The sequence below is a fragment of the Lepus europaeus genome, chromosome 4, assembly GCF_033115175.1.
Source record: "Lepus europaeus isolate LE1 chromosome 4, mLepTim1.pri, whole genome shotgun sequence".
Lineage (NCBI taxonomy): Eukaryota > Metazoa > Chordata > Mammalia > Lagomorpha > Leporidae > Lepus > Lepus europaeus.
This window is the reverse complement of record NC_084830.1, coordinates 14,001,305-14,023,056: the sequence shown is the minus strand read 5'-3', so window position 1 is coordinate 14,023,056 and position 21,752 is coordinate 14,001,305. Positions and strand designations below refer to the sequence as shown.

Sequence of the window (21,752 nt, the reverse complement as noted above, 5' to 3'; positions counted from 1 at the left end):
ATTGCAAGAGTCAGCGGGAATGGCTAGGGGAATGCAGCATGATCTCCTTTTCAGCCCACCCCTGGTGGTGCTTTCTTGATCTCTTTAGAAACAGGCCAGCCCAGCCTGTGTTCCAGATACACATGTTTTTCTACGCTGCTTTTGGAAAGTGATATAAACTTAAGGGTATTTATTGGTAACTGATAGTAAAATAATAGGGAATGGGAAGCACAAATATGTAACTTGTGAAATAGAGAATTTACCATTCCAGAAAGATCATTAAGTATTAAATCTATCATTTTCATTTTAAATTATAGAGAGTAAAGCACATCCCACTATATGTTTACAGTCTTCCACTATTCTATAAATTAGAAAGATAGATAGATATGCACAAAAGGCACTATGTAATATTGCTGCAATTAAATGTAGGCTAAAACCAGTCTTTTTTCCAATCCTAGCTATGTAAAACAATGCTGGCACAGTTTGCTTAGCCTCTCTAAGATTCAATCTCCTCATAGGAAAAATAGAAGCACATCTTCCATTGTGCTTCTCTGATAATAAATGTGGTAGATGGCCGAATGGTGGTTAAGACTCTGGACCCATAGTTCTAGGGGTGAAGACCTTGGCTCCAGCACTGTGCACTTCTTCACCTATAAAGTAAGAGAAAGTACTAGAAGTAACCATAGTTTTTATGGGAATCAAATGCAGTCATATTTATAAAGTTCTTGAAACATTACCCATCACAGCATAGGGACAATATGTACTTGTTAAATAACAAATGAAGACAATATATATGAAACTCTCAGTTAAGCTTCTGCCACCCAGTGACAGCTTCTTTAAAAAAGTTATCCTTGATGTTATCAATTCATAACTCAGGATAGCATTCTTTGATATTACTGAAAAAGAAAATCTTTCCCTATCTTATTGAAACAACCAAGGAATTGCCATTAATCTTGAGGTGACTTTGTCTCTTAGAAGGAAGACACTATACTTTCTCCCTCTTTCCCAACCCCATTCCCTTGGGAAAGGAGTTAACAAATCCGAGTTACTGATGCACAAGATTGTAGAAGTCAGAGCATGCTGTTCATAATGCTAAAATTATCCTGACCAAATATAATATAATTCTTCCAGCTCAAGAATCAAGATTCCAGCTTTTCTTCCAATCTGGACCTCGTAATTTATAGTCATAAAATAAAAAGAATATCTACTCCCTTGATTACTTAATAAGACTAAAAATTTTATCCTCCAAATTTAAAACTGGTGATGAAGTTGGTGATAAGAGCATGAGTGAATTCTATGATAAAATTGTTTGGGCTAATATCCTGGTTCTACTTAGTGCTCCATGTGTAGTGGTATGAAAGATACTTCATTTCTTGGGGAAACAACTCCTTCCTCTATAACCTGGAAAAGCATCAGTACAGAACTCAAAGATCTTTGTGAGAATTAAATGACTTAACTCAGGGAAAGACAGTGCCTGGCATATAGTAAGTACTCAATATACAGTAGTCATAATTCTAAGTCCACCTAATATGCTAAAAATGGATATTGTTTGGTGGATCAGGAGATGTGAATTCAAATATGAACATAGCTACTACCCAGAGGCATCTGTTAAAATGTATAAAGTGAAAATACAAATGCAACAAATTGTTCACCTTTGAAACTTTCATAATTATCTTATTTTATTTCATGTGTAAACTTTGCTTTCTAAATATTTATTTATTTATTTGAAAGGAAGAGTGATAGAGAGACAGGGAGGGAAGGAGAGCAGAGAGTGAGAGATGATAAAAGAGAGGGAGAGGGAAAGAATCTCTTCCACTCACTGGTTCACTCTTCAAATGGCCATAACAGATGGGACTAGGTCAGGCCACAGCCAAAAGCCTGGAACTTCGTCGAGTCTCCCACATGAGTGCCTGGAGCCCAAGCAACTGGGTCATAATCCACTACTTTCCCAGGTAACTTAGGGGACATGGATGGGAATCAGAGCATCTAGGACTTGAACAAGCACTCATGGGATGCCAGTGCTGCAAACAGCAGCTTAACCCACTGTCTCTCAACATCAGCCTCTATTTATACACCTTCAAACCATTTCAGAAATAGGTATTTCAAAGCTAAAAAAAGATAATGTTCAATTTTTTTAAAAAAATCTGTGAGATGGAATGATAGTTTAGCAAGGACATAGTCACTATGCTTTAAAGTTTGTTTTTTTTTTTTAAACTGCAAGATATTTTCTCAGGATTAAAAGAATGAAAAACCTGAAACCAGTTCAGACTTTGCATTTCTCATTATGAGAAAAAAATTTCCTGCTGTTGAAATATATGACATTTAATGACACATGGTGAAAATTTTATGGTAGCCTCATACCTCTCTCAGTGACTCATAATGCATTTTCTAGAAGAAAAACAGTGCCCTATAAACCAAGATAGTTCTTCTGAGAAGATAAGAGGACGGGAAGCTGGTACTGATTCTGGGGATTTGGGACGCCTACTTGGAGAGGACAGTGTCTGGAGCTGTGGCTGCCACCTTGAGCCTCTGTATACACACAGCATTTTATTATTGCTGTAATCAGGAAACAATGGATGGGTGATACATCAAGAGCAGTTCAGGGAGTCTGATGGCAACCAATCAAGTACATATGTGGTCTTTCCCTGCCGCCGCCGAGACGCGAGGAGGCAGAGGCCCGGGTGCGTTCAAGATTCGGCTTCACCCGTAACCCACCGCCATGGCCGAGGAAGGCATTCCTGCTGGAGGTGTAATGGACGTGAATACTGCTTTACAAGAGGTGCTGAAGACCGCCCTCATCCATGATGGCCTAGCAACGTGGAATTCGTGAAGCTGCCAAAGCCTTAGACAAGCGCCAAGCCCATCTTTGTGTGCTTGCATCTAACTGCGATGAGCCCATGTATGTCAAGCTGGTGGAGGCCCTGTGTGCTGAGCACCAGATCAACCTCATTAAGGTTGATGACAAGAAACTTGGGGAATGGGTAGGCCTCTGTAAAATTGACCGAGAAGGGAAACCCCGCAAAGTGGTTGGTTGCAGTTGCGCAGTGGTTAAGGACTACGGCAAAGAATCTCAGGCCAAGGATGTCATCAAAGAATACTTCAAATGCAAGAAATGAACAAATAAAAATTTCGCTCATAAAAATAGTACATATGTGTGCAGTTAAAACTACTTAGCATATTGTAATATTTACTTCTGCCTTTGACTGCTTTTAGAACTGGGACTTTATGGTGCAGTTGATGTCTCCCTGATATTCATTCTGTTTTCATCATCCTCTCCTTCGGTCCAGGGACAGTTACCCTGAACTCAGTGTCTCTGCTGCCAGAGTGGAATGAAACACTCCCACAGTGTGAAGAAAAAAAGCACAGTTCCATCTTAAATATTTGCATTACACTGCTTTTTAATAAACACATCAAAGTTTAAAATTTAATTTTATGTTTCTGCAACATATTTATGTAGATACAAATCTTAGGTGGAACCAGATAAAATGGTCAATCATCAACTAACTTTGAACCATGAGGATAGCAAATATATGATTAAACATAGTACATCAATTTCCACTTGGTTTGATTGATGTATTATACTCTACAACTTTAAGTGCCTTCACCTGTCGCTGTATAATTAACTTGATTCTTATTTTTTATAATTATAATCTGTGTTCTAGTAAGTTCAGGTTTGTGTCAACAACTGTCATGTCTGGAATTTCACCCTATCTGTAAGCTTAAGGATTTGCCAGCCAGGTTCATGAATTCTGGGAGAAGAGATGAGACTTCTGAGTCAAAGACAAAGGACTTGATCACTCTTGGCACAGTGAGCAGCCTAAGAATTAACATATTTGAGATAATTCACTTTCTCGCCCCAATTTCCGTAACAGCAACACCTATGTGCCCAAGTGTAGATTTGCAGCAAAGCTGAGGAACCCTAAGTTTTGGGAGCCTTACTTTTTTCTTCATAACTATAAAAAAATATGCTTAACCTTCCATCCAAAGGAAGATATAAGTCAGCTCCTGCTCTTGTGGTCCTTTTGGGCAATGAACCAGCAGATGGAAGATCTCTCTCTCCCTCTGTCTCTGGTTCTCTCGCTCTCTCTCTCTCTCTGTAACTCTTTTAAATAAATAAATAAGTAATATATTTTTAAGAAAGTTGATTCATTAAAAATAAATTAGCAAATCCTCAGTAAAAATAATAATGAAAGACAATAGATATAAATTAATATCATTATGAGAAATTTAGAGGATATAATTGCAGGCCCTGAAAATATACAATGTATTTATTAGTGACAACTGTCCATTGGTCGCAATTTTTTGAAATTCCTTCCGGAGAAAAATGTATTCATATTTCTAACTACTCTGCCACCTCTGTGCTAGCATCTATTGATTTCTATTCAGAACATTCTAGTTCTTGGTCTGATACTAATTTTCCAGGAAACATTTGAAATTTTTTTAATTGTGTTATGACACACTGGATCTCTCACATAATTCTTCTGTTTTAAGTGGCTTTTTCTGATATCCCTCTGGGGGTATGAGAAGGGGCACTGTTTCACTACTGTCAGATGAAATCAGGAATCCAGTTTCCCACTGGCCTCCGTTGATATCCAACAATGAGGCTTCTTGCTACTCCTGGTCTGTAATGAGAGTCTTGACTCCTAAGGATGACTCCACTGACACTGCAGTGAGAATTTCTTCATAACTCTTGAGAGACTGTGAAAGTCCTGACTCTTCAATAAGCCTAAAACACTGCCCCAGCAAGGAAGGAAGTGATAGCTTGTCACTGCCGGGTTCCTGCTCCTTCCATGACCTCTACTAACTGATGGTAAAGGATGGCCTTGCTACTGACTGGCTTAAATGAGAGTCCAGGCTCGGTACCTGACCTTCTGTGACACCACATCAACCTGGGTATTGAGAATTTGGTTCCCTTCTCTTGAGGCTCACCATGCAGTCTTTTGCTAGCATGAGTTAGAACAGGGCTAATATTCTATAGTAGGTGCCTTGAACTGTTCTTGGTTGCTAGTCAAAATTTTTTGTCTTGTTAAATCTCCCTTTTGTTGTCCTTTGGGCACAAAGAGCAGGCTTTGGTAAAACAGTTTTTAAAAAAATTCTGTGTCCATTGGTATTTCTGGTATGGATACTGCTTTAGTTCTAAGTGTAGTGCATATTTGCCAAGAATAAAACCCAGGGAATGTGCCACCTTGTTGCTTTTAAAGACCTAAGGTTTCTAGCAGGGCTACCTTCCACACTGAGAGTTATCTTATGTTGCTATGTGCAGAGTTTCAGTTGTACTTAGCACAATAATAGGAAAAAAGCATGTCCACTCTTTCTTGCTGGAATTGAAGTTCCCTGACCTATTTTAAAGAGTCTAAAGAGTTAATAGGACATACGAATTTTGTACTCAGCAAAATATTGTAGATAACCTCCAGCATCAGTGCATACAGATGTTCTCTGGCCCACACACAGAAATTTTGGAAAACAAGCTAATCTCCAGTCCCCTAAAGCAATTATCTCTGGCAAAATTATGTTCCCAGAACACAATATTTACCATTGCCAAAAATCATAACAGAAATTCAGTGATATGTGAATGAAAGAGAAAAATTGTTGTATGGTCTCACCATAATGCCTGTCAGTTGGTGCCAGCTTTTTGGAATTCGTGTCTTATGGACTTAAGCTCAATTGGAAGAAATCCCCCAGTGATATTTTGACATGATACATCAGAAGGAGATCCAGCCACACAAATTTCTCTCAAGAGGCTGCTTTGATGCACATACTGGAGCCCTGGTGCAGCTACAGCATATCCATGGCTTCAGTGCTAAAGGCGGGCAGACAAATTTCTGTGGGGCTAATTGCTGGCTTTATGGATAGACTCCATTAAGGGCCACAGTCCCCTCAAGAACTGTAGCCTGGACCATGACTGACTCAGGTAAGCAGACCAAGGTCTACATTCCTGTTGCAGTTTGGGACTACTTTGAAAGACCTTCCACAGTTAAGAGCCCTCTGTAGAACCCTCTGAGGCTTCAGTTACAACCAAATCATGGCCACTTTCTTCGCCTGCTCAAACTTCTTGCATGTGTTCTCTCTGTTAAACTGTTTTCATAGGGAAAACATTTTGGTACACTCCTAATACAAATTTCTCATATGGACCTTGTATTTCTCCCTTTAGAATCCTAGAGTGAGTGCAAAACAGCAGTAACATGCATCAGTGAATAGAAAATTTCAGTTTTGCACTTCAGTACATTGTATGATCATTGTACTGGGAATTATTTTGGCTTAAGACGTCTGCTCCCTAGGATGCTTTGTCCCTCAAGTGTTCTCACCAATTAGAGACAACTAGAGCTCCCATAGTAGAGAGAAGCCAACTTCTAAGTGTGTGGCCAATACTCAATGACCCAAGAGTTCTATCTACAGCTTTCCTGGATCACAAATGCATCAGGACACTGGGGCAGAAGACACCGTGCTGCAATTCTTAGCATGACACTAACAGTACCGAGCAGGATTACACCAGTGCTCCGAGTCTGCTTTAAAATTAGCTGCTTGCAGTTGAAAACTAAATACTTTTTGACCACCATTGCTCATAAAGCTTCAAAAATGTCTGTCTGATTTTTTTGTATCTTTGTCTCAGCACTCTGTTTTAGACACAAATGCACCTACATATTCAGCTACAGAGCTGTCTCACCTTGACTGAAGCCCTCACACACAATTCTTTTACAGATCAGGCATGTGTACTTTATCCCTTTTAGTATTTTTTTGTTCTACTTAGTACTATTGGTTGAACTCTTTAATTAACACACAATTATTCTTAGGTGTTTAAATTTAACTGAAAAGTGATCCCTGCTAAATATAAGAGTGGGAATAAGAGAGGGAGGAGGTGTACAATTTGGGACATGCTCAATTGGACTTGCCCCAAACAGTAGAGTTAGAAACATGCCAGGGGATTCCAATTCAATCCCATCAAGGTGGCATGTACCAATGCCATCTCACTAGTCAAAGTGATCAGTTTCAGTTCACAATTGATCATAATGATAGGAATAAGAGTCAAAGGGATCACATAAACAAGACTAGTGTCTGAAAATACTAACCAATAGAACAAAAAAGGGAGAGAATGATCCAACATGGGAAGCGGGATACACAGCAGACTCATAGAATGGCAGATGTCCTAAATAGTACTCTGGCCTCAGAATCAGCCCTTAAGGCATTTGGATATGGCTGAAGATCCCAGGAGAGTATTTTAGGCATGGAAAGCCAAAACACTCTGGCAAAAAAAAAAAAAAAAACAACCTAAATGAAAGATCTCTGTTAGTGAGATCCCAGTGGAAAGAATGGGGCCATCAAAGAAGGAGGTGCCTTTCTCTGAAGGCAGGAGAGAACTTCCACTTTGACTATGACCTTGTCTAACTAAGATCGAAGTCGGTGAACTCAAACGGCTTCCATAGCCCTGGCAACTCATGACAAGAGCCTAGGGTGATTACTGACGCCATAAACAAGAGTGTCAAATTGTTAAGTCAACAACAGGAGTCACTGTGCACTTACTCCCCATATAGGATCTCTGTCTTTAGTGTGATGTACTATGTGAATTAACGGTATAACTAGTACTCAAACAGTATGTTTCACTTTGTGTTTCTATGTGGGTGCAAACTGTTGAAATCTTTACTTAATATTTACTAAATTGTCTGTATATAAAGACAATTAAAATGAATCTTGTTGTGAATGGAATGGGAAAGGGAGTGGAAGATGGGAGGCTTGCGGGTGGGAGGGAAGTTATGGGGGGTGGGAAGCCACTGTAATCCAAAAGCTGTACTTTGGAAATTTATATTTTTTATTATTTTTTAAAATTTTTTAAATTTTTTTGACAGGCAGAGTGGAGAGTAAGAGAGAGAGAGACAGAGAGAAAGGTCTTCCTTTACCGTTGGTTCACCCTCCAATGGCCTCCATGGCCGGCACACTGAGGCCATTGTACCATGCCGATCCGAAGCCAGGAGCCAGGTGCTTCTCCTGGTCTCCCATGGGGTGCAGGGCCCAAGGACCTGGGACATCCTCCACTGCACTCCCGGGCCACAGCAGAGAGCTGGACTGGAAGAGGAGCCACCGGGACAGAATCGGGCACCCCAACCGGGACTAGAACTCGGGGTGCCGGCGCCGCGGGCGGAGGATTAGCCTATTGAGCTGCGGCACTGGCCGGGAATTTATATTTATTAAATAAAAGTTTAAAAAAACATATCAGGCATGTGGTGCTGTACTGAATGCCTGCAGCCTATAGTCTGATATATGTCCCTAGTACATATATCTTCATTTATGCGCATGCATCTGCCAGGGGGGCTCACAGAATCTTTGTGTAAAGCTTGATCCTTACTTACTCACTATTTCTATAGAAGAATCCTTTTGCTTCTTAAAAAAACATACAAATGGCAATCTTCCTTCAAACTACTAATAAACCATGTTGGCTTAAATATTCTTCCTCAGATTGCTGCATTAAAAGCCTGGTCTCTCTCTCTCTCTCTCTCTCTCTCTCTCTCTCTCTCTCTGGTGAGTCTATCTGTTCAGGACAGGTAAAATAAAAGAATACCAGGATCAGGGGCCAGTTGGAGTATGGGTTCAAGTCCCGGCTCTATGCTTCTGATCTAGCTCCTTGGTAATGTGCTTGGGAAAGCAATGGGATATGTCCAAGTACTTGGGCCCCTGACACACATGTGGGAGATCCAAATGGTGTTCCACGCTCCCAGCTTTGTTGCAGAAATTTAGGGAGTGAAACAGTGAATGAAAGATCTCTTCTCTCTGTCTCTCCCTCTTTCTCTGTTACTTACATTTCAAGTAAATAAAACAAATCTTTTTGTGAAAAAAGATACAAGAATGGAAAGATGTCAGAACTATGGGAAAATAATTGGAAAAAAGCATTCCTCGCTGATTTCTAGTAATAACTAGTGTCCATAGTGTTTCTATGTTTTATTCTGGATTTGACCTCATGTATGATTGTTTTTATAGTTTTCAACTAATCATTGATACAATATGTTTTCATTTTACAAAACAAAACTGTATACATATATGTATTTATTACTATAAAATGACATCAATTATAAATATTATTCCATAATTTGTTATAAAATATCAGAAATATATTGTCAATTTGACTCTTTATAGATCCATAGAGGTCTATAACTTTTTATAATATTTACATTGTATTATGTGATATGAGGGCACCATAAATTATTTAATCTTTTCCTTAGCTATACCCTTATCATCTCTGCTCTCTCTCTCTCTATTTCTCTCTCTCTCTCTTTCTGCCTCTCCTCTCTCTCTCTATGTAACTCTGACTTTCAAATAAAATAAATAAATCTTTAAAAATATTTTACAATCAAAAACCTAGTGGTCAGGAAATAGTTACCTATAGTATCTGTGGATATGCTATCATCTTGGCTCTCTTTATTCTAATATAATCTTACTTACTCTTTGATAACCACAGCATTATTTTAATGTCTCTTCTCCAGGAATTATCTCTATCTCTTCCAGGGTCAGTTTCATTTGCTCCTTGACTTTCATGCTGTCAATTTTTTCTTAATTTTTTTCTGGTGAAGCTGGCTAGAATTAGCTGGAATCCAGTTCCTTCTCAGTTGTAAAGGTTTCTTTCCCTTATGGATCCCTACTTGGACTGAAAGGCCTGACTTAAAATTCTAACTGCATAGAATTTGTCAATGGACAAATTTAATTTGGGAAAGCAGTTAAGGGAATAACAGGATTATTAAAATAATAAACATTTCATTGGAGATTGAATGCTTAATTAAATTCTCTTCTGAACACATCTGTCTTTGTATTTTTTTCTCCCTATCTTTGTCATTTTCAGAAATTCAGACCTTTTAAATTCTTCTCTGCCTTTATTTCAGACATCAGTATCCATTCTGTGAGTCCTCCCTGTACAAATTGTTCATTTTTGTGGAAACACTTTCCTTGAAAATTTTATGCTGAGAAAACAATCATCTTTTTTTTGTAAGATTTATTTATTTATTTGAAAGGCAGAGTTGCAGAGAGGAAGAGGGAGAGAGAGAAAGAGAGTGCGAGCGAGCGAGCGAGCGAGCGAAAGAGAATCTTCGTTCTGCTAGTTCACTCCTCAAATGGCCACAACGGCCAGAGCTGGGCCAATCCAAAGCCAGGAGCCTGGAGCTTCTTCCAGGTCTCTCACGTGGGTCAAGGGCTTGGTCTATCTTCTACTGTTTTCCTAGGCCATAGCACTGAGCTGGATCAGAAATGGAGCAGCCAGGTCTCCAACTAGTACCTAAATGGGATGCTGGCACTACTGATGGCAGCTTTACCCGCTATGCCACAGTGCCGGCCCCAAAACAATCATCTTAAAGTAGACATTTTAAATAGAATTAGGAAAACAGCATTCTCAGGTGTTCTGAATGTAATTCCTTCATTACACTGATAGCTGTCTGACCCTCCCCATCATCCCCTTTATTAGTAAAATCTGTTCTCTAGTAGAAGAAAAACTAGTTCTTAGGTTAGATGTTTTGGTCTTGGGTTATCTCTATTCTGATTTCTTAAATTCTGTTCATTTCTTCCATAACTCCTTCAATTTTTATCTCTCAGTACACATTTGAACAAGTAGTAAATTCTACGGGTTGTACCTTCAAAATACATCTAGAAGTGACCCAGCTCTCATTGCTGTAAATTTGCACCCTTGATGTCCAGCCAGTGTACCGCTTTCTATGCTTTTTCCATCCAGGAAAATGAGGACAAGCCCCAAATCTTGGAGATCTAAGGGTAAATGGAGTTATGAATTACTCAGTTGAGACTAAAGATTCTTGTTTCAATTTCTTTTTTCCTTCTAATGGAAATTAGATTTCTCTTGGAGGAAAATATGGCAAGAAAGATAATGACATTATGGTATAGAAGTCTGTCAGTAAATTCTCCCCACACTACAATAGTATAAACCGACTGGGACACCTATTCATTGCTTTACAAAAGTAAGGAACACAGTGTAAGCATTAAGAATTTTATAGGGGCCGGCGGTGTGGTGTAGCAGGTGAAGCTGCTGCCTGCAGTGCCAGCTTCTCATGTGGGTGCTAGTTTGAGTCCTGGCTGCTCCACTCCTGATCCAGCTCTCTGCTATGGCCTGGGATGGCAGTGGAGGATGACCGAAGTCCTTGCACCCCTGCCCCCACGTGGGAGGCCGGGAGGAGGCTGTGGCCAATTTTGGAGTGAACCAGTGGATGGAAGACCTCTCTCTCTCTCTCTCTCTCTCTCTCTCTGCCTCTCCTCTCTTGATGTAACTCTGATTTTCAAATAAATAAATAAATCTTTTTTTTTTTTTAAAAAAGAACTTTATACATGTTATCCTTTCCAAAAATTCTCCAGCCTTGTTTTCCTGAGGAGGTCAGAGATGTTATCAGAGATAATTCAAAGGTGCCAGCACTGTGGTGAAGCAGGTTAAAGCCCCGGCCTGTGGAGCTGCCATCCAATATGGGCACTGGTGGGAGTCCTTACTGCTCCACTTCTAATCTATCTCCATGCTAAAGTGCCTGGGGAAAGCAGCAGAAGATCGCCCAAGTCCTTGGGCCCCTGCACCCATGTGGAAGACCCAGCAGAAGCTCCAGACTCTTGGCTTTGGATCGGCCCAGCTCTGGCTGTTGTGGTTGTTTGGGGAGTGAACTAGTGGATGGAAAACCTCTCTCTCTCTCTCTCTGCCTCTGCCTCTCTGTAACTCTGCCTTCCTAATAAATAAATCCTTTTAAAAATTTACAAGACCTAAAGCCCACCAGATTATTATCAAGCCCCTTCTATCAGGTTCTATTTGCCTCTCAATCAGAAAAATTACTTGTAGTTTAGACAGCACCTTTCTTAGCTCCTCTAATAATGACTCTGTCCTTTGTTCTAGACCCTGTCTAGTGCACTTGGGCCTCATTCCTTTGTAATCATAACCTCTACTCTACCACCAATGGCTCTACTCCCAACCTGTGTGTACTGATGGTCCTCTTCCCCACTTAATGCTGTATAATTGTTCAAACCTGGTAAATGCCACTCTTAGGATCATTGGTTACTACCCTCACTCTGTCTTTTATGACCTTGTCTAAATATGATCAGAGTCGGCAAACTTGGAAGGCTTCCATAGCCTTGGCAACTCATGACGACAGCCTAGGGTGGTTACAGGCACCATAAACTAGAGTGTCAATTTGTTGGGTCAACAACAGGAGCCACTGTGCACTTGCTCCTCATGTGGGATCTCTGTTCTTAATGTGCTGTACATTGTGATTTAATGCTATAACTAGTACTCAAACAGGATGTTTCACTTTGTGTTTCTATGTGGGTGTAAACTGTTGAAACCTTTATACTAAATTGATCTTCTGTATATAAAGAGAATTGAAAATGAATCTTGATGCAAATGGAAGGGGAGAGGGAGCGGGAGAGGGGAGGGTTGCGGGTGGGAGGGAAGTTATGGGAGGGGGAAGCCATTGTAATCCATAAGCTGTACACTGGAAATTTATATTCATTAAATAAAAGTTAAAAAAAAAATTTAATGCTGTCCATTTTATGGGCACTCAAAAAAAAAATTTCAAAGAACAATGAGTGTATAATGAGAGGGGAAAGGCTTGGCCTATAGGCTATTACTGCTTTCTTCTAAGCCCAGGGAAGAAGGTCCAGATGCATCATCATAGTGTTTTCACTGAACCCGGCTCCAGAATACTGGCACAACACTCCAGGCTGTCACTAGCCGTGTGAACCAGTGTAGGTGACAATACCTGCTGGCCAACTTGACTTAAAGGTTTGATATTCCTGAATCTATATTTATATACCTTAAATAACCTTTTTTAAAAATTTAAGAAAAGGTTTGTTATTGAGAGCAGCAGTAAGGAGGCATAGATGGTAGAGTTGGGGGGTGCTGGAATGACAATATGTTGTTACACCCCAAGACCTAAATATGAGAGAATATTCCCGAGATAGCAAATCCCTGGTTGCAGCCACTGATGGAACAGACAACCAGGCTGTGTCTGGAGTCCATCATGAAGACAGAAGATTGACTAACCTAAGAAGCTGAGTGTCCAACCCTGAGAAAGGGATGGGACCTTGGCAGGAGAGAGGCGTTTTGGACTCTGTGTTGGATTCAGTTCATGCACCACCCTAAATACCTGTAATGATATCTTCCTGCCCTCATCCTCATTTTAGCCGAGACCACTTATCTTGTTTTAAGACAGGGGAGGAACTACCAAAGATCATGGATCCAAGTTCCTGTTGCCAATGTTGCTGCCTGTTGAGAAGTCCCCAGCATAGGTCTGACTTATAAAGAGGGATTGTGTGGCTACATGCTGACCAAAAGGGATATCACGGAGCTGATGAGGCAGCCCCTTTGTGACTTTGCTCTCCTTCTTCATTTTTGCTTCCTCAAGCTTGCATCTCCCCAGGAAGCTTCTGTTTCAGGTTCTATTTTCCATGGTAAGTCAGGCTAAGGCAGACTGGAAGGTGTCTCATCCATTCATCCAACAAGCATGTTACAGAGTCAATATATGTTATAGATATCAGGTGCAAGCTCTACAACCTACCCTATAGATGTTGTGGGATTAAATGTGTCAACATGTATAATATGTCAGCTACAGTATCTGTAGCCAAGCAATGTTTCAAAGAATGGGAAGTCATCTACTTTTTTGTTTTCTATTTTCTCTGTAACTACAAAAAAAAAATGAAAACTTTGGCATTTTTATTTGGTGATTGTAATCCTTGGTGAGCATTGAAAAAGAAGGCTAAAGGGTGACCATTAAAAGAAGCACAATCTATGAATTGGCCTCTGGGTCAGATTGTCCCAAACTTCAGATCCTGGTCAGACAGTTTATTGTTGCAGAAAAGCAACTTTATAGTAAAGAGTCTGGAGTGGTCCTTTCTCTGTGATTGCTCCTAGAAATCCATTTTCAGTGTCTCTTCTAAAGAAAATGGGAAAATGCTGTGGTGATATAAGAGGTTATCAATTGTCTGAGAGCTGCAATTAGTGTGAGGTACCCAGGTCTGGCCCACTTTTGTTTGCTTGGAGCAATTTCAAATCCACAGATCTAAATGGGGGACCTGGTTTGAGGTTAGCTCTCCACTTCAAGACTTCTCTGTGGAATACCTCCCCATCAGAATGGATATTCAGAAGACTTCCTGAGTTTCCATTCTGTGTCATGTAACCTGCTCATCCCTGGAAATGGACAATGATTCCACACTGGCTCCAAGATAAACCTCAGCACATGTTTTGGTTGGGGAGTCTCATATAGAAAGAGGCAATTTTAGTGTCAAGTGTGAGGCCTGTAGGGATCACAAACACAGAGCTGTGATATCACTGAGTAACCAGGAGAAATACAGGATGATGTCACTCCAACCTGGCAGAAATGCCAAAAGGCCACATTGATAGAATGGTGAGTTTGTTTTCACATGCGAATCCCAGTGGGAAACAGGCATATTATACTTAATGAATGGAAAACAAGCTTTGAGTTAGAAAAATCTGAGATTTAGTCAAAAATCTGCTCTACAGCTGTTGTGAATTTCATTGTTATCTCTGTATCTCTTGTTTTCTTACCTATAAAATGGGCATGATTGTACCCAGAAAACTTGTCTTTTGTTAGAATTCATTGTGTAACATAGAAACAATGACTTAGTGAGCATATAATAAATAATAATAGTTGCCATTATTTCAACATAAAATAGTTTCTGAGGGAAATTTTGAGGTTGCACGGACACTCATTAGACTAACAGATTTTTCATCAGTATTATGTGACTTACAATAATATATAACTTCTCTGAGGCTGAAATTTCTCATCTCTATGGGACCATAAAGTGCTTTAAAACATGTGGAATGAGGCTTTTCTGTTATGAGATCTGCCAAGAAATGATTTACCCATATTTCTTTTGAAAGTATGCACCATTATTCTATGATTTTTTAAAAATGATTTACTTGAAAGACTGAGTGAAAGACAGAGAAGGAGAAGAAGAGAGGGGAGAGAGAGAGAGAGAGAGAGAGAGAGAGAGAGAGAGAGAATCTTCCGTCTGCTGGTTCACTCTCCAAACAACCCCAACAGCCAGGTCATGCCAAAGCTGGGAACCAGAAACTCCAACCTGGCCTCCAACATGGGTGTCAGGGGACCAAGTACTTGGGTAATTATCAGCTGCTTTCCCAGGCACATTATCAGGAAGCTGGATCAGAAGCAGAGGAACTGGGATATGAACTGGCACTCCAATATGGGATCCAAGTATACCAAACAGCAGCTTAAACCATTGCACCATCTCACCTTCTCCTCCAAATGTTTTCTTCTATCTTGTGGAATGATCTACCTCCTCAATCAGTTATTATCAAGAGAAGAGACCACATACCCTCAAGAGGCAAGGTCTCCTTGCCCCACTAGGGAAGGGACTAGGATAAGTGCTAGTTCCACATTTAAGATCAAGTTAAAAACCTCAGCCCCATTAGGATCAATCACTTCTCTTTCCAAATCTCTCTTTAATGATTATTAAAATGTTTCTTTTATTATCATTTTGATCCTATTTCAAGTGAATGACCAACTCTGGTATTAATATCTAAAAGGAAGGGTTGGCCCCTTTCTGTCCCAGTTACAATGCTTGGCTTCCTACATTAGCATGCTCTGATTTGTTCATATTACTACACTCATAGAGCTACAAGGCTGTATAATTGCTGATCTGTTGATTTGCTTGTAGGTATGGTCAAATAAGGAAAAAAAAATGGGCAGTCATTTGTTACATTAGTTAACGTGCTGTTTGAGATGCTCACATCCCGTATTGGAATGCCTGGCTTAGAGTCAAGAGTTCTGCTTCTGATTCCATCTTCTTGCTAACACACATCCAGGGAAACAGTGGTGGTGTCACAAGTAATTGGGTACTCATTTCCCGGTATGGTAGAGCTGGATTGAATTCTCTGTCTCCATGTTCAGCCTGTCTCAACCATGGCTGTTGTGGACATTTGGAGAGTGAACCAGAGGATGGAATTTCTGTCTCTCTCTCTCTCTCAAATAAATTAAATTAACTAATTAAAAATTTTAAAGATGTATTTATTTATTTTACAGAGTTACAAGGTGGAGGGAACAAAGAGAGAAGGAGAGAAATCTATCCACTGTTTCACTCCCCAGATTGCCACAGCAACCAGGTCTGGGTCAGGCAGAAGCCAGGAGCCAGGAGTTTCGTATGTGCCTCCCATGTAAATAGCAGGGGCACAGACACTTGGGCAATCCTCCAGTGCCTTTCTTAGGTTATTAACAGGGAGCTGGACTGGAAGTGGAATAGTCAGGACATAAACAGGCACCCACGTGTAATGCCAGCGATGCAGGTGGTGGCTTTACCTGCTATGCTACAAAACCAGCTCCCCAGATTTTTAAATAAATAAATAAAAGGTTGATTTCAAGCATCTCTTATGTTTTTCTCAAGTTTTAACCCTTGGGAAGTGGGATACACAGCAGGCTCATAGAATGGCAGATGTCCTAAACAGCACTCTGGCCTCAGAATCAGCCCTTAAGGCATTCGGATCTGGCTGAAGAGCCCATGAGAGTGTTTCAGGCATGGAAAGCCAAGACACTCTGAAAAAAAAAAAAAAAGACCTAAATGAAAGATCTCTGTGAGTAAGATCCCAGTGGAAAGAACGGGGCCATCAAAGAAGGAGGTGCCTTTCTCTGAAGGGAGGAGAGAACTTCCACTTTGACTATGACCTTGTCTAACTAAGATCAGAGTCGGCAAACTCAAAAGGCTTCCCTAGCCTTGGCAACTCATGACTAGAGCATAGGGAGATTACTGACGCCATAAACAAGAGTGTCAAATTATTAAGTCAACAACAGGAGTCACTCTGCACTTACTCCTCATGTAGGATCTCTGTCCTTAATGTGTTGCACATTGTGAATTAATGCTATAACTAGTACTCAAATAATATTTTACACTTTGTGTTTCTGTGTGGGTCAAACTGTTGAAATCTTTACTTAATATATGCTAAGTTGATCTTCAATATATAAAGAGAATTGAAAATGACTCTTGATGTGAATGGAATGGGAGAAGGAGCGGGAGAGGGGAGAGTTGCAGGTGGGAGGGAAGTTATGGGGGGGAAAAGCCACTGTAATCCAAAAGCTGTACTTTGGAAATTTATGTTTATTAAACAAAAGTTAAAAAAAAGTTTTACCCCTTGGGACAAACTCATCTACAGCATTTTAGTGATAATATAAGCTAGCCTGTGTAAAGCACTTTCCATAACACAAAGTTGTTTTCACATACTCACTTACGAGTTTCACCCCTAGAACACCATCATGAGGTTGGAATTGTATTGTTCACATTATTTGTAGATGTTGAAAGAACTTCAAAGGGGATAAATTACTAATCCAAGATCATACAACTTATAAACAACAAACCTAGAGTTCTGAATTCACCTAATGAGTCCCTGATATATATTGGAGGACAAATAACTGTTAATGAGCTTAAATGTACTTAATTAAGCCTGTAAACACAGTTGAATAATCTCTGAGATTGCCCTAAGATTCTTCAGTTTAAAATTTGGACTTTATTTTGAAAAAAAATTACTATCCTGTAGCCTCACTCAGTAACTGTTAAAGTATTCAATATAAATAAACTAGCATTATTGTTAATTTTTCTATTGGAAAAGGGACTTGAAGCAACAACTTTATTTTTGATGAATAGAGTTGGCTCAAAAATTTGGATATAACCGTTTACAAAACCATTGTAATTTAATCTAACATGAGAATCTTCTGACTTCATTGTTTCCCAATGTAGAGTGATAACTAATGGCTCCATCTGTCCCCCTATGAGGTGCCATGAAGTTGTAGGAATTATTTTCTTACTGCTATTCAGTAAGAAATATATGTGACCTGAAAATGCATGTACAGCAAAGACATCTGGAGGTGGTCAAGAGGGAAAACAACTGAAATGAGATCATTCCTACTTCCAAATCATTTTTGAAATGTAAATGTCACCACACTCAAACATCAATGGATCGATGAACAATGATTAAGGTACAGAGGGTTCTGGACTGTGCTCTTCTTGGGAAAGACCAATCATGAGACAGCAGCTGACCAATATGAAGCACAGGTCCTCCTCATCATATGCACACATACACATACACATACACATGCACATACAAGCGCAGTGTAAGTGGAAAGAGATGGATCTTCATGGAAGGATCGGGGGTTGGTGAATGAGTAATGAGAAAAGGATTCTCATTCCTTAGTCCTATCTTTCCATTCCTTGAAAAGCTCGTGCCACACACAGAATCCTGCTGACCAGTAGGCTTAGTCCACAACCCTGTTGCTGCTTCATTCTAAGACCACAAACCTGTATTCAGAGGGAATCTGTGCCTTTCTGTATCTTGCTTCCTCTATCTATTTCACTCTCACCCTCCATGTATATCTCTTTCCCTCTATTTCATACACACACACACACACACACACTATGATCATAGTGAGACATTGCTAAGTAATCTTTGCTCAGTAGCTGAACTTTTCAGTAGAGTAAAACAAATTTTATGTATTTACTCAACTGATGCTTACACAACTTTGACCACTTTAGTAATGCTTAATAAACAGTATTTTTTTCACTTGTCAGTGGCCATATTGCTTTCTAATTCTCCAGTTTGTCATTAATGGTTCTTCACATACAGCTCTAATGTATATTTCCAAACTAAGCTTTTTTACCACTATTCTCATATCCTATTGCTCTATAAAACTGGAAGCTTAAGGCAAAAAGTCTCTGATATCAAGAATACTTGCCTATTTGTCACTTGCCAAATTCTACCAATTCTTTAAGAATAAAGAAAAGTGTCATTTTTTCTCTAGTTATGCAAAACATTGGTTAAAAAGATAAATATCAATCAATCCTCTAATTTGAGTTGCCCTTAAATACCTATTTTTTTTAGCTTTAGCTAATTGAAAGTGGTTGAAAATAGGAATCTTGGCTGATCCATCTCTTTTTAGGGCAAACACCAAACTCTTTACTTAGTGTAGGGTTAACCTTATAAGTATTAAGTAAATTGAAAATAGATCTTTGAGAACTTAGCAGTGGGAATAGGAGAGGGAGAAGGAAGAAGGTTGGGAGCTGGGTGGGAGGGAAGTATCACTATCTTTCTAAATCTATATAGATGAAATATATGAAACATATTTATATAACCTAAATAAAATTTGAAAAAAATCACTTGTCTTCTCTGGTTTTCTATGTTTTTTGGTAATATGAAGATGAAGGTTTTTGGCAGAGATAACAAATTCCTTTCTGAACAGTGAAAATAAGATACTTTGCAGTGTAATTAGAGAATAATTAAGCCTTCTGAAATAAAATTATCAATAAAAAGCATAATTCTTGGAAACAATTAACTTCAGTGAATCGGTGGATTAGACACACCCCGCAATAGTTCAGAAAAATAGCTTGTTCATTTATACGCATTCTGACATTAATTTACAATGCTGTAGAACAAGAGCATCTGTTGAAATTTGGGAGAAAATCAAAATTGGTACTAATTTTCAATGACAGAAAAAATATGACCATGGTAATTATGGCATAATTATGATGCTCTAAATCTAATTTTAGCATCTGGCTATAAGAAAGAATGGAAATCAAATATAAAGGAAGCGAAAAACATACCAACATCCCTCTATCCAAAGAGAATAAAGCCATAGAAATAAATGGATTTAGTGATGAAAAAAGAAATCATTATCAGCAAGTGTGATCATAACCCTTGCCCAAATTTTTGTGAGATATATTTAATTTTTAGACCAAAAAGAAAGATGAGGAATAATTCTAAAAACTCCTCAATTATAGAGGCCCACTGATTTGAGTGAAAGACAATGCTGAGCCAACCTAGACCCACCAGACGTTTTTCTCTATTGATTGAGTGGGGCCTGTTCGGAATACTGATGTCCAGATATTGTTCAATCCAAAAATGAATTGATGAGCCAAAGGGAAAAGTCTGAATTTTTTTCCTAAATAAGAATAATTTCCTCATACTCAGAATTGAAGACATTTGAGCAAAAGAAGAAAATGTGGGTTTCAGGAAAGAAATAGCGAGAAGGCCATGGAGTTGAGTCCTGAAATTCCTACTTATAGGTTATGAAACACTCTTGACCTTGGTTGTTTTTATATGGAAAATGGAATAATATGTAAGCCTAAGATTTTTATGAAGAATGATGATAATATGACCACCAATGCCTGGCAAATAACAAGTTTTTATGAATCAAATACCAATCTTCTCCATTAAAGGAGCGTTTTTCAAAATATTGTCTTCTAACCAACCACATGCATCAGTCTTGCCTGATTTGCTTTTTAAAAATAAGTTTACCTTGGGCTGGCACCGCAGCTCACTTGGCTAATCATCGGCCTGCGGCGCCTACACCCTGGGTTCTAGTCCCAGTTGGGGTGCCAGATTCTGTCCCAGTTGCTCCTCTTCCAGTCCAGCTCTCTGCTGTGGCCCAGGGAGTGCAGTGGAGGATGGCCCAAGTGCTTGGGCCCTGCACCCGCATGGGAGACCAGGAGGAATCATCTGGCTCCTGGCTTCGGATTGGCATAGTGCGCAGGCCGTAAAATCCATGAGGGGGGTGAACCAACAGAAATGAAGACCTTTCTCTTTGTCTCTCTCTCTCTCACTATCTAACCCTGCCTGTCCAAAAAAAAAAAAAAAGTTTGCTATTTAAAACAGAATAATTCCTCAGGGCCGGCATTGTGTGGCAGCGGGTTAATGCCCTGGCCTGAAGCGCCAGCATCCCATTTGGGTGTTGGTTTGAGACCCTGCTGCTCCACTTCCGATCCAGCTCTCTACAATGGCCTGGTAAAGCAGTGGAAGATGGCCCAAGTCCTTGGACCCCTGCACCTGTGTGGGAGACCTGGGGGAAGCTCCTGGCTTTGGATCGGCATAGCTAAGACCTTTGTGGCCAGTTGGAGAGCAGAGAGCGAATCATCAGATGGAAGACCTCTCTCTCTCTCTGCCTCTCCTCTTTCTGTGTAACTTTGACTTTCAAGTAAATAAATAAATCTTTAAAAAAAATTAAATTTTAAATTAAATTAAAAAAAAAGAATACCTCACCTGGGTTTTCTTCTACTCTGACTTTCACTGGTAATTGACTACATAACATTTTTTTTTTTTATTTAATGAATATAAATTTCCAAAGTACAGCTTATGGATTACAAAGGCTTCCCTCCCCCACAACTTCCCCCAACCCACAACCCTCCCCTTTCCCACTCGCTCTCCCCTTTCATTCCCATCAAGATTCATTTTCAATTCTCTTTATATACAGAAAATCAGTTTAGACTTCATAACATTTAAAAATATTTTTGAAGACTAAGACTCAATACTTTCATCACCATTTTTTCTACCAATTTCCAACCACTCTCCCAAACCCATGCCCAACTCATACAATGAGGATAAGCAGAGCCATAAATCCTCCCCACCCCGTATTTCACATGGGAAGGCATTTTTATACTGACTCATTACTTTGAGTAAAGGGCTAAAATGAGTGGTGAGAATTCACAAGTCTGTAGGGAAAGTGATAAACTAGGTTTAAAGGTCAGAAGAAGAGAGATTATAGAAAGGTTGTTAATTTTCTCTACTCTACCTCCAGTCCAGTGACCTCCATGTTTGAGATCCTTACTATCTTTTTAATCACATTCTTGTGATTAGAAAGTAATTCTAATACAAAACTAATCAACACATATATAAATGTTAAACACTTATAAACATATATAAACAGCAATTATATTTGTGGAAATCAATTCATAAATACTACTTTTGAAGATAACTGGGATGTAGGGTTCATTTTGTTTTGTTTTGTTTTTGTCTTGAGCAA

At 39.5% G+C, this 21,752-nt stretch overlaps 1 pseudogene; it reads left to right on the top strand.

The window, feature by feature from the left end:
• The first annotated feature begins 2,623 nt into the window (after positions 1-2,623).
• Positions 2,624-3,108, top strand: LOC133758273 (small ribosomal subunit protein eS12-like; annotated as a pseudogene).
• The last annotated feature ends 18,644 nt before the right edge of the window (positions 3,109-21,752 follow it).